Source organism: Mustelus asterias, chromosome 6 (assembly GCF_964213995.1).
Source record: "Mustelus asterias chromosome 6, sMusAst1.hap1.1, whole genome shotgun sequence".
Classification (NCBI taxonomy): Eukaryota; Metazoa; Chordata; class Chondrichthyes; order Carcharhiniformes; family Triakidae; genus Mustelus; species Mustelus asterias.
In genome coordinates this window covers 81,782,658-81,797,394 of record NC_135806.1, presented here as the reverse complement: position 1 = coordinate 81,797,394, position 14,737 = coordinate 81,782,658, and positions in this window count along the sequence as shown.

Here is a 14,737-nt window from a genome sequence, read left to right as displayed (position 1 = left end):
CTTTTAAAGAAGTTCAATTTATATTTGACCAGCCAGTGAAATTAAAGATTAATATTACACAGGGACATATCACATCAGCATAACAATTTCCACTGCTCTAAAATGTCTGCTCTCATGCTTACAACAGCCAGCCTCACTTCAATCTCTCTCTCTCTCTTTAAGTGACTACACCCAGGTTTAAATAAGCAGACATAATGAACAATCAATAGACAACACATCACCAAACACCAAACATTTGAACACTGCAGGCAAGGAAACTAATACAGCAATGCAAATACTGAGATTAGTTCATCCAGCAGAGCTCAGGCATCAACCTGGGAGTTTTTGGTCTAAATTTATGGCTCCAAGAATACTAAATCTTTCTTTTTCCTTGGCTTGCTCTACTTAACAATTATTCCTTATAATTTAATACAATCTAAATATGTTTAAGACTGAGGACCATGTAATTCCTCAGATATAAGAATATGTGTTGATCATTTTCTATTGATGTGACTGCGGTTTCGGGTATAAAGCAAACTATCTGATTTCAATCCATTCCAGGGTGAAAATAGATTAATCAGAATTCATTTTATGCTCTGGAATAAATGGGGTGTGATCACTTTCATTATACTTTAAACACAAAGCTAATTTTTAAAGCAATCCAATGTAGATTTCATTTTGCAACAAGTTTCCTAATAAAATCCATATGAGTGTTACTGGTGTTATATGACTATTTACATGAGGGCTGGTTAGCTCAGTTGGCTGGACGGCTGGTTTCCAACGCAGAGTGACACCAACAGTCCAGGATCAATTCCCATACCAGCGGACATCATTAATAAAGGCCCACCTTCTCAACCTTGCCCCCCCTGCCCTCCCACTCCCACACCCCCCCACCCCGCCTCCCCCTCCCCCTGCCTCCCCCTCCCCCTCCCCTCCCCCTCCCCCTCCCCCTGGCCCCCCCCTCCCCTGAGATGTGGTGAGCTTTAGGTTAAATCACCACTCGCAGCTTATAGTTATCTGGGATTTTGGCGATTTAGGCAGCACAGTGGTTAGCACTGCTGGCTTACAGCTCCACGGACCTGGGTTCGATTCCACTTGTGTCACTGTCTGTGTGGAGTCTGCACGTTCTCCCTGTGTCTGCATGGGTTTCCTCCGGGTGCTCTGGTTTCCTCCCACAGTCCAAAGATGTGCAGGTTAGGTGCATTGGGCATGCTAAATTGCCCCTTAGTGTCCCGGGATGCGTAGGTTGAGTGATTAGCAGGGCAAATATGTGGGGTTAGGGGGATAAGGCCTAGGTGGGATTGTTGTCGGTGCAGACTCGATGGGCTGAATGGCCTCCTTCTGCGCTGTAGGGTTTCTATGATTCTATGACTTTCCTACAATTACTTCTTACAGATAAAAAGAATAAAATCTGCAAAAGATTATTTTACAAAAGAGAATGGAAATTTTTTTTGTTTTATTTGAATTAATAATAATTAGCTTATTTGGCTGTCGTCTTTGCTTCAATTCTAGATTCTAAACAGTGTAAACATAAAAGAATGAAATAAAGTCTATTTTTCATTTGTGTTACTTGTCTCCAAGCAACAGTCACCATTTCTCTGTCCTTCACTGTTGAGTTGTACGTGAGACTAAAGACAGCAGAATCCACATCTGTACTGACTGACTGTAGTACAGTAATTTATGCCCCACTTACCACCCTGTTTCTATTGGCAAGCTGCCTTTGCCAGAGGCGTAGTAAAGCAACTAAGGCAATGTAATTGCTTCTGAAGGTTCGCAGACTCATGTAAGAGATGATTTCTGCCAGAGTTTCCAGAGACATCTCTGTTTCTGGAGGCAACATAAACACTTCAACTGGAGGTACAAACGGCTACATTTTCTCAATGTTGGCAGGCTGGGCACTCAGCCAGTACATATGGGGACCACAAAGCATAATCTGCCCAACTATTCTGCCAGCCAAAATTAAAATTACAGTGCTACTTTAAAACAAAAACATGCATTTAGGCTTTAAGATGTGTAGTTAACTTCTGTTGTCCTTGATGCTGCGGACTTTACAGATTCTGCACAAGTTGAACCCTCAAATTATTTTGCAGAAGAAGTTCTAAAATAAGAATATATTCATTAGTTGTGGCAAAATGTTCAATAGATGCATTCAGATTAAGTGCTTAATTTACTTTGTAGCATAGAATAGCAGGGTTTAAATTTCTACTGATCAAATCCATTAATGAAGTAGATAGTCAACGTAAGAACATAAGAAATAGGAGTATAATTAGGCCATTCAGATCTTTGAACATGCTTTGCCATTCAATAAGATTTGACCTCAATTCCATCTTCCTGCATGATCCCCATATCCTGAAATTCCCTTAGTATCTAAAAATCTATTTACATTGATTTTGAGTATACTCATTGAGTAAGCATCCATGACTCTTTGTGATACAGAATTCCAAAGATTCACAAGATTTGAATTCCAAAATGGCTGACCCCCTTATTCCGATACTGTGCCCCCCTAGTTTTAGAGGCCCCAGCCAAGGGAAGCATCTTTCTGGTATCTATCTTGTAAAGTCATCGACTTCAGGAAGCGTAAAGGAGAACATGCCCCTGTCTACATCAATGGGGATGAAGTATAAAGGGTTGAGAGCTTCAAGTTTTTAGGTGTCTAGATCACCAACAAACCTGTCCTGGTCTCCCCATGCCAGCACTATAGTTAAGAAAGCTCACCAATGCCTCTACTTTCTCAGAAGACGAAGGAAATTTGGCATGTCAGTTATGACTCTCACCAACTTTTACAGATGCACCATAGAAAGCATTCTTTCTGGTTGTATCACAGCTTGGTATGGCTCCTGGTCTGCCCAAGACCGCAAGGATCTACAAAAGGTTGTGAATGTAGCCCAATCCATCATGCAAACCAGCCTCCCATCTGTTGACTCTGTCTACACTTCCCGCTGCCTTGGCAAAGCGGCCAGCATAATTAAGGACTCCACGCACCCAGGACATTCTCTCTTCCACCTCGTTCCTTCAGGAAAAATATACAAAAGTCTGAGGTCACGTACCAACCGACTCAAGAACAACTTCTTCCCTGTTGCTGTCAGACTTTTGAATGGACTTACCTTTCATTAAGTTGACCTTTCTCTACACCCTAGCTATGACTGTAACACTACATTCTGCATTCTCTCATTTCCTTCTCTATGAATGGTATGTTTGTCTGTATAATGCACAAGAAACAATACTTTTCACTGTATGTTAATACATGTGACAATAATAAATCAGAACAAATCAAATCAAATCAAAAAAAATTTAGTTTTTCAATGAGGTCACCTCTCATTCTTCTAAACTCTCGAGAAAATGGACCTAGTCTACTCAATCTCTCTTCATAGGACATTCCCCTCATCCCAGGGATCAATCTCATTTGTTGCATTTATCTTTCTGCATTTCCATTCGTCAGCTTGACAAGCTCCACCTCCGTAACCTGAAGGATATAGCTTAAGAAGTAAGACAAGGTTACACATTTTGGGATCCTAAAGCCTATAAAGCCATTGGCACTGAGGCCACCTTTATGAAAGCACAGCTGCAATTGTCAGGGAATGTTATCTATATAGAAAACTGTGGAAAACCAAAAAGGAATTGGGTTAGCAGAAGCAGGAAGTAAAAGAAATATAAGATCAGGATATGTGCTATCAGATGGAAAATCTGTTGACTGCATGAGCTTGTGAACTGCGATACATGACATTTTCAGCTGATATAAGCCAAAAGCAACAGCTTGTCGACCCAAAGTGGATCACCTGGTTTTGTGAAATGTGTATCAGACCTTGCTTCTATTCTGTTGGCTCAAATACGGTAAGATGGGGGCAGCTTCTATAATGTGCTTGTCCACATGTGGGGAGAGTGTACTTATATTGACATGCAAATAGTGTTTCCTGGTTCTACCTTGCTAATCCGTCTTCTGACACCCCCACACTGGTACTCCACAGCTACCTCTCTGCTCTTAGACAGCTTGTCTGAGGTCCATGTGTCCAGTTGATCATCGAGGAGACTGAACAGAACATCTTTGACTGCCTTACCACTGATTCCACTGCCCCCCCCCCCACCCCCACCACCACTTGCTGTGATGAACCAGGCTGTTTCTGACCCCAGAGTTTATATTCAATCTCTAAACATACATCCGCTGACACTTAGATTAGCATGTGAAACAGGACTTTGTCATACATACTACTGATACTCATGAAACCTGCCATTCCATTTAGCTCTCTGACTAAGCTGGTCCCCAAAAATTCTGATTATGTACACATGAATATATAAAAGATAATGCATTGTGTATCATTAACAGGTGATATTTTTATGAAATACCCATGCCATATTTGTGCTCATAATGTCTTAAGTTTCCTTTCCCTGCTGCTCCTTCTAGGTCCAATCCCGACATCAGCAGCTGAGGCGGAAGCAGTATGCTCGGTGTGGCTCTCCATGCTGTCACCACACTGTCCATGGAGGAAGCCATGCTCTCCCATGCCTGGGACATGGCAGAACTCATGGCTTGTTTGAACTCCTCCATTGAACGCACAATGCTGTGCGAGATCTCTGGCATTTCTGACATATTTTCCCCAAATCCTTTCTACGTGTCCAGCAGGCTTCTTGTGACCTCGACGAGAGGCTGGTCATCAGCGTGGGGCTCAGCATGTGTCTGGTCCCACAGCAGCTCTCTGAGTGTCAGGGGCCCACCTGTCACAGCCTCTCTTAGCTGTTGAGACGCAAATGAAATGTGTTCACTGGATCGTGGCCCCGATTCCACATGCGACTCCTCTGCAGATTATAGATGTAGCTGGGCTGACACAGGTTGCTGATGAACAGGAGATGGTGCATCCTCAGAGGCACTGGGTTCATCATCCCTGGAGGAGGAGCCATCCGGCTCCTGTCTGGCTGCAGCCTGGCCTTTGGATGGAAATGATGTGTAGTGGAGACAAACAAAAGCACATTAAGCATCAGCACATTACATTTTCTCATGTGCCTCCTGTGTGCCCATATACCACCAACAACATGCTTGCTTTTTCATCTCACCAACTGCAACTGCTCGACCTGGCTCCTCTCTCCTGAGCTGGATTACCTCCTCTGGGTCTCTGCTGGGTGACAATTCTTATACTGGCCACTCCACCTTATCTTGGCTCGTTCCTTGTCAATGTGTAGAGTTAGTAACATATCGGACGGGATTCTCCAGTCATGCCCGCCCCCGAAATAAAAATTCCTATCTGAGGTCAATGGACCTTTTGTATGCCTGTCGAATTCTCCATTCTGGACTAGAAGATTTAGGCCATCTAAGGAAACCTAACCTCCTTATCACACATACTGACACATTGCATCCAAGCACAAGGAATAGGCAAACCCCCACGCAGTGCGGCCTCAAGTATCATGTAGCACAAAACTGATTAAGTATTCATCCTCTCGGTATAGTCACTCACTCATAGATTTAAGTTATTGATGCTTTTGTAAAGGAAATGATGGCCGAGTGGCATTATCGCTAGACTATTAATCCAGAAGCTCAGCTAATGTTCTGGGGACTGGCGTTTGAATCCCGTCATGGCAGATGGTGGAATTTGAATTCAGTAAAAGAAAAAATCTGGAATTAAGAATCCACTGAGGACCATGAAACCATTGTTTATTGTCAGAAAAACCCATCTGGTTCACTTCCTTTAGGGAAGGAAATCTGCCGTCCTCACCCGGTCTGGCCTACATGTGACCCCAGACCCACAGCAATGTGGTTGACTCTCAACTGCCCTTTGAAATGGCCTAGTAAGCCACTCAGTTGTCAAGGTCAGTCAGGGATGGGCAATAAATGCTGGCCAGCCAGCGACAACCACGTCCCACAAATGAATAAAAAATGCAACAGTGCTGATTACACTGGTGGATCAAAGTACCTTTTTTCCTGCACTACAGCCAGGTTCTATTATAGACCCCAAGGTTGCTCATCTCCTCTCCCACCTCCATTCAGGCTGTCTTGGTTGGGCAGGAGGATCTTCGAGTGCCATTTGCAGGTAAAAGCTCCTCTAGCCTTTCCCTGATGGGCTGGATAAGAACATGCAGGGAGGCATTGCCGGACTGTGGGACGGGTCTATGTCTAGGCTCTGACACTTCTTAGGTTAAAGGGGCTCGGACTTAACAGGGTGGATGGGGGCATTGTCCAGGGATAAGAAAGAATAGTTTGCATTGGGCGGTCAAATTTAAAGGGGGCTCAAATTGATCAGTGAAAGCAGCAAGAAATGGATGAACTGAATTGGAAAGTTGGAGTGCTGATGCAGAGACTCCCCAATTGTGTCAGAGGCTCTTTTATAGCCCACCTGTATCTGCTGCATTGCAGATTGACAGCAGGTTCCACCAATGCAAAGTTTCTCCCTCTGGATGATCACAGATATCTCCCGTGTCAGCTGCTGGCACTTTCAATTTTAGAATCATGTGGGAACCGGCAAGGGGCATTAGCTACTCGTACTTCCGGTTTCATCTTTGGGGATAGCACGTCACAATTAAAATTCCACCCATCCTCTCATTCCATTCCTGCAATCCTCACCTTAATGAAGACTGCTACCCTTTCTACTCCTTTTCCTTTCCTATCCTTCCTGAATCCTTTGCATTCCAGGATTTTTAGTGTCAACTCCTGCCATTGTTCTGAGCAATTTCTCAGTTAGCATCACAATACCATATTCCCATGCGACCATATGCACCTGCAGCTCACCAATCTTATTTACCATTGGTGGGATTTTCTGGCACTTCTTGCTGGCGGGATCTCCAGGTCCTGAACCCCCATGGCAGATTCCCCGGCAATGTGGCGGGAGAGCCACAAGTAACATTGTAGACTTCGGGGGGACCAGAAGTTCCACTGGTGGCCAATAGCAAGCTGCCTCCACCACCAAAAAACACACTGTTGGATGTGGGTGGGTGGGGCAGATGGTGCAGGGAATCCCAGCCCATGTTTCAGCGTTTGCTTACATATACAGTGAACTTAAATTAGAACTTTGTTTATTCTTTCTTAGTCTGACCCTACCTAGTACCTTAGCATTTCTGACATTAGTATGTTCGATGTCTCGCAAACCATTTGTGCACCTTGTTTCTCCTTTCTATGGTTACATGGTTTCATGGTTACATCTTCTTATCTAGTTCATTCAAACCTGCCCCTACAGCACTACTGAAGCGGCGCGGTGGCACAGTGGTTAGCACTGCTGCCTCACAGCATCAGGGACCTGGGTTTGATTCCCGGCTTGGGTCACTGTCTGTGTGGAGTTCGCACATTCTCTCCCTGTCTGCGTGGGTTTCCTCCGGGTGCTCCAGCTTCCTCCCTCAATCCAAAAATGTACAAGTTAGGTGAATTGGCCATTCTAAATTCTCCCTCAGTGTACCCGAACAGGAACCGGAATGTGGCGACTTAGGGATTTTCACAGTAACTTCATTGCAGTGTGAATGTAAGCCTACTTGTGACTAATAAATAAATAAAATTTACTTTACTTAACTGCCCAGCAAAGACGTTGGTCCCTGTTCTATTAAGGTGCAATCCATCTGTCCTGCACAGGGCTCAGCTCCCCCATGTGACTCCCCCAGAGTCAGTCCTATGTGCCAGAATCTAAGGCTTTCTCTCCTGCACACTACCTCTCTAGCTAATGCTCTATTTGCTCTGTCCCCCCAAAACCATACACACTAGCTTGTGGCACTGCTTGTTGTTTGATCTTTGTCAGTAAAACCACCAAGACATGTTTCTTTCCAACAAGGATTGGTATCTTGAATTACAAAAAGAATGCTGCCGCAATTTGTTCGAGTTGCTGAAATGAAATTCATGGTAAAGTGCAAGGAAGGTTAGTGCGGCTGTTAAATTCCATGAAATGATTGCTGTGTTAATGGTACAAACCTATTGTCTTGTGAAACTAAGGCTAAACTGATCAATCAAAAAACACGATCAAAGGTCAAAGTCATCAATCCTCCAGTCACTCCTCAATTGGCAAGGAACTGCACACAAAGCACCTTATTCATTAATTCATGTGCATTGAATTATTTTTTTCATTCAAGCTCTCCTATTTGTAGCCTGGAAAACCTTTCTTGTGTACTTCAGCTGAAGTTTGCTAGAAGGGTCAACTGTAGACTGATTCCCTGCAGTTATTTTGGATCTTGGTCTTGGGCCGCATTTTTTTTTGACATGATGTTATAGGCGTATAGCCTGTGCCCAGTAAGATCATCAGCAGAACAGGATAGGACTGCAGGCAGTAATTGCCTACATTAGGAGTCTCCACTTTCCCATCCCTTGGAGCGACCCAATAAAGAGTTAGCGAAGATTATATCCAGTGAGACGAGACACACCCCACTGACAACTGCGGAAATGTGGCCCACCTGGGCATCCAGACCAGGAATGTTGACACTTTACAAAGGGAGCATTGGAGAAACTCTGATTTCTTTCTGGGGGAGGACAAGCATAACTATTCTCCCCAGAACCAGCAACTCGGCCTCTGGTATCTCTAAAACAGCAGGACTCTAGATTTCCAGGGCCTGTGGCTATGCTTCCTGTTTCAAAACCATATCAGCCATGGCTAAGTTCATAACACACTCTCGCCTCTTCTTACAAGGTTATAAGTCCACATTCTATCTAGGACACAAAACCAAAAATCAAGTTGACACCTAGCAGGGTACTGAGGGAGTGCTGCGCTATCAGAACAGTCATTTTTGAGATGAGATATTAACCCTTCCTTAGATGGACAAGAAGGATCCTATGAGCAGGATTTTCCTGCAGAGAGTAGCCCCGTCAGCCAATGGCAGTCCACCTCCACTGTGTGGGATTGGGGTGGGGAGGTGGGGATGGGGGAGTGGGGGGGGGGGGGGGGGGGGGGGGCATCTGCCGGGGGGGGGGTGGGGGGGTGCAGAAAATCCTGCCCAATGACACTGTTTTGAAAAGTAGCAGGTGAGTTATCGCCAGTGTCTTGGCCAACATTTATCCCTTAATCAGCATGACAAAATCTAGATGATCCATCCATTATCGCACTGCTGTTTATGGGAGCTTCCTGTCACAAATTGGCCGCTGCATTTCCCACATTACAACATTGACCGCACTTCAAAAGTGCTCCATTGGCTGCAACGTGTTTTGAAACACCCTGTGAGTGGAATTTTATGAATTTTTTCTAAGTGTCCAGCCAGCTAGAAAACGGGAGAGTTCCTGATCCGTTTTTGAACGAGTTTTCACTCCAAATCTTATGCCTCAGTCATTGAAAAAAATGGGCAAGAACATTTCTAGCTTTGAGAGGTAGTGGGCAGGACTTAATTTTCCAGACAGCCTGCAACTCAGATTGGAGCCACAAACTGAGCATGCGCAGAAAAGGCTCAAGAACAGCAGCTCTCCTGAATGACTATCAAAGATAAAAAACATATTCTTAGTTCTAATACAGAATCCAAAAAAAAATTAAAAATACAATTTCACAGCTAATATCTATTTAAGAATACCCATCAATATTAAAAGCAATGCTTCACATGAATCCCAAGAAAATCAGTTGTTGGGCAGTTGGGCAGGAAAGCTGTCTGCCTTATGATATCCAACTCCTCGACAACTAGATAAATACTGAGGAGCTACCACCAGTATCCTTCTATAATTTTCCTGATGTCCTGAAAGGAAACTGGAACAGTTGTACCCTTCTAAACCAGGTTACATAATTCTTTAGCAACAATGGGTGTTACCTCTTTGATTAACTATTAGATGTGTCTTTATTATTTTCTATTATTTATTTGTTGAATTTGTTTTGTTATTCACACTGTGGGCCCATATATGGTCATAATGGTCTAAAATATGCCCTTAATATATTTCCTGTTTACCTTCAATAGTTTCTACTTCTATAGAAGTGATTTTAAACTTTTTATAGAAGTATAGATTTTCAAAGTATGTTTTTCTCACTTGCTGAGGTAATATTTAAGAATGACTCATGAATAGCTAAGGAGAGACAATAAAAACTGTTAAAGTGCCTTTGAAAATGACTTTAAAGCTTCTTCTAATCTTTAGTTAGAGTGAAGAGAACATGAAAGGCCCTGGTGTTACTTTATAGTTGGCACAGATGAGGCCTGTTGAACACCTGTTCAAACCAAAGCTGTTAGCAAATGCTGGCTATGTATATGAGTGGAGGTCTCTGGGTAAAAATGGCTATACTTGAATATGTATCAATTTTCTCAACTGTAAAGTATAACATATTAAGCACATATGAATCCTACCTATTTATTCATAGTTCTTTGACAGCCAGCAACCTGCTGGGGGAAAGGGTGCGATCAAGGGATTCGGCATTGGAAGACATGGAGGCTGAAAGCCATCCCCTGTCTCCTCTCTCCCACAACCTCCTCCACATGACCCCCATCCTGTCTTCGCTCACCTGAGTCCAGGGATCCAGCAGTGATCCCTGGTGAAGTCCCTGAGATCTTTGTCACAGTAGCCAGAGCTCACAGTGGTCAGAGCTCACAGTGGTCAGAGCTCACAGTGGTGTTGCTGGCAATGGAAAGCTGTTGGTCTCTGATTGATCAGCATCTATCAAGTGGGCACGATTTACACCACTGGCATCCAGAATTCTGGGGTAGGCTCAGCACTGGTCAGTAAAGTGCCTGAGAGGCAATAGTTAGGTTGGGTCCACAGAAGTGAGGCTGGGTTTCCATCAGTTGTCTAACCAGTGGGCAGGAACATTAAACCCAGCCCATGATTTCAGTCCATCTGCAGAGGGTGCCTACATACATACCAGAATTGATGGAAAGCTATTCAGCCTTGTCCTCTTGAAATACAAAACTAAAGTGCATCAAGTCCTCATTAGAGAGATGCCGTACACTGATGATGCTGCACTAAAATTCCATACTGCGTAACAAACACCTACAATGATAAATAGACAGACTCTCCCATGCCTGTAAAGAGTTTGGTTTGACCATCAGCATCAGGAAAATAAATGTCATAGTCCAGAATATTGCTATCCTGCTGACAATCAGCATTGACAATGTGACACTGGAGGTTGTTGATACTTTGCGGAACAACAGCAACCTGGCTAAGAACACCAAACTGTGAGTCTACCAAGCCTGCATCCTCAGCACACTCCTCTACAGTGGTGAGATGTGGACAGCATATGCTAGAAGGAGAAAATGCTGAACAGTTTCCACCTTCACTGTCTCAGTCATATCCTCAGCATCATTTGGCAGGACATGGTCCCCAATTCAGAGGTCCTGGAGTGCGCTAATTCCATAAGCATACACTCATTACTGAACCAACAATGTCTGCGTTGGCTCAGCCACGTTTATCGGATGGATGATGGCCGTATACCCAAAGACCTTCCATGCAGTGAATCGACCACTGGGTAATGACCTCCTGGGCATCTGTACCTCTGCAACAAAGACATCTCCAAGTGAAATATGAAGATGGTGGACATTGACATTGATACCTGGGAGACCGTCGCTGATTGACAAGAACTCTGTAGATGACTGTTTTGAGGGGCATTGGAAGAAATGAGCAGAAACAAAGTTCAGCTGGCCCCCTTGCCCAGAGAAGACATTGGCCAGTGAATCCTACAGCTTCTAAGCCCACTGTCTTCCTCTGCTTTAAATTCAGCAGATACAGCCCAAGTGGGGCTTTTCACCCAAATCTGGCAATGTTTAACTTAACACACAGTTGACCAAGCTGCAAGCCATTGTCTCTTGAAACGGAAGGCTGCCAAAGATGGACAATTTTGTGCTCCAGCATTATTACAGGAACAGGAAAAGCATATTTAGGCCTTCGAGCCTAGTCTTCAATTCAATCAGATCATGTACCTGAATTTCACTTACCCACACTGGTTCTTTATCCCTTGATATTGTGACCTTTTGCAATTAACCTAGCGTCAACAGTGCTTTGGGAAATCACTCCAATGCTCTCTGACATCCCTTACCAATGTAGCTCCAATTATCAGATGATTTTATTTTATTACACGATGCCCCCTTGTTCTGGGCTCTGCCACCAGAGGAAGTTGTCGATCAAATCTGTTAATTATTTTAAACAGCTCAGTCAGATTTTCAATAAATTATGCATTCTGCAGCGAAAAAAGTATTTCCTGATCTAATGTGTGGAAGCTTCACTCAGTTTTGCTTCCTCCCATTGAGGCCAGACATTAGAGGTGACTCACAAGCAAAAGGCACCTGTTAAAGGGACAGGCTTTTATGTTGAAGATTTGGTTCGGTTTTTAGCTTGTTTTTTGAAATTTTGTTGCAATTGTATTTGTTTTGTTTGGGGGAGGGTGAATCACAACTAGAGGAAATGTTTATATCAATGGATTAATAATCTTAGTCATGATTTTAAATTCTCGGCTTATGTTTGTCAGTTGGGAAGTGGGTGGTAAGTTAGAAACTCGCTCATTGCTTTAGAGATGAGACCATAGAACCCCTACAGTGCAGAAAGAGGCCATTCGGCCCATCGAGTCTGCACCGACAACAATCCCACCCAGGCCCTATCCCCATATATTTACCTGCTAATCCCTCTAACCCTCATATTTACCCACTAATCCCTCTAATCTACGCACCCCGGGACACTAAGGGGCAATTTAGCTTGGCCATTCAACCTAACTGTGGGAGGAAACCGGAGCACCCGGAGGAAACCCACGCAGACACGGGGAGAATGTGCAAACTCCGCACAGACAGTGACCCGAGCCGGGAATCGAACCGAGGTCCCTGTGAAGCAGCAGTGCTAACCACTATGCTACCGTGCCGCCCTAATGACGCCTGAGACGTGGGGCACTTTACCTCCTGGGCATCATTTCAATCCTGCTGTCTGCATTTATACCCATTCCAGGCGTGACATCAATGGGAAACTACAGAAATTCCCAGAGGTCTCATGACCATGAATGGGAGTGTGGTAGGATGAGGTCAAATAAGCTTTCTTTGTGGGAAGCAGAGGAACAGTCCAACTCCTCCTGGCCCTACAAAGAATGAAAAAAATAATTAAAACTCCTTGTGGCCTCAATCCTCCTTCCCACTGATCTGTTAGAATCATAGAATTCCCACAGTGCAGAAAGAGAACATTTGGTTCATCGAGCCTGCAAAGACAACAATCCCACCCAGGCCCTATCACCATAATCTGACGTATTTACCCAGCTAATCCTTCTTGCATTAAGGGGCAATTAAACATGGCCAATCCACCTAACCTGCACATCTTTAGACTGTGGGAGGAAACAGAGCACCCAGAGGAAACCTACGCAGCCACGGGGAGAACATGCAAGCTCACACAGACAGTGACCCAAGCCGGGAATCGAACCTGGGTCCATGGCACCATGAGGCAGCAGTGCTAACCACTGTGCCAACATGCCGCCCTCTTGTTGTGGTAGGAAACTCATTGAAGCCATGAGTGAGAATTGCATCTGAGTGTCGATGGATGTCATTGGGACCAAATAAACATATGTCAAAAAGCATGCGCCACAGCGAGCAGCTGCCTTTGTCAACTGCTCATTTCAACATCTCAAAATTGGGAACTACTCATCTTACCCTGGTGTTCCAGGGTGAGATGAGTAAAAAGGGTTATTTTAACTGCCCACCAGTTCAGTTTCCTCTGGGCCAATGGGTTAAAATTGCCTTCAGTATTGAAAAGATACTGACAGGAAAAGAAAATTCAACAGTTCAGCAGAATAGGAAGATCCATAAAGAAGATTGGATTGTAAATTAGCTTTTACACTACCAAGTTTCACTCTGCCTCAGGGATCCATTTAATTGTAACTCGTGTCCAGTGCTGTTTGCCAAATCCATGGGAAATTAATGAAGGTTGCTTTTAAACGCATGCCAGTACTAGTATTCCATGTTTTGAGTGTTACAAGGTAAAAAAAGCATCCGTTAATGCTTTATTCTGTACTAGCAAAAGGAAATTCTCTTATTAAGATGTTACCAAGCAGAACCAAATAAATCTGTTCTTAGGTATAAGGTATGCTCAATGTTCGGGTGTCGAGGACTTCGACATCCTCATATTGTGCTGGTTTGCAGGGGCTGTCTCAGAAGGGATTTTCTGAGGCAGAATCAAAAATGTTATCATAAATGGTCCCTGAACGTTAGTGCATAAAAATATTAATAAGGGAGTTTTTAAAAAAGTTTTTATTTATTAATGTCACAAATAGGCTTACATTAACACTGCAATGAAGTTACTGTTAATGAAGTGGAGATCTCCTCAGAGGTTAGTGGATAGGGACTGGACAGTAGTCCATCTAAGTGTTGTTTCTACATGTCACTGCAGGGAAAATTTAAGAATTGCCCATGTGTTCCCAAAGGCAGGTCATTTAGGAATAAGAAAGACTCAGGCTAAAGTAATGAAGTACTTTTATTGGTCAGGATTGCTTGGAGATCTGCTTGGATTTTACTGAAATGTCACACATGTCAACTGGTTGGGAAGCCAGAGCCATTGATTAAAGCAGTTCTGTCAATCCCAATACCTGCTTTTGATGAAACAAGTGGCTCAAGGACGGCAAAATGGCACAATGGTTAGCACTGCTGCCTCACAGCTCCAGGGACCCAGGTTCAATTCCAGCCTTGAGTGATTGGCTAGAATCATAGAATCCTACAGTGCGGAAGGAGGCCATTTGGCCCATTGAGTCTGCAATGGCCACAATCCCACCAAGACCTATCCCCATAATCCTATGGGAATCATTTACCCCAGCTAGACCCCGACACTAAGGGACAATTTAGCATGGCCAATCCACCCAACCTGCACTTCTTTGGACTATGGGAGGAAACTGGAGCACCCGGAGGAAATCCACACAGACATGGGGAGAATGTGAAAACT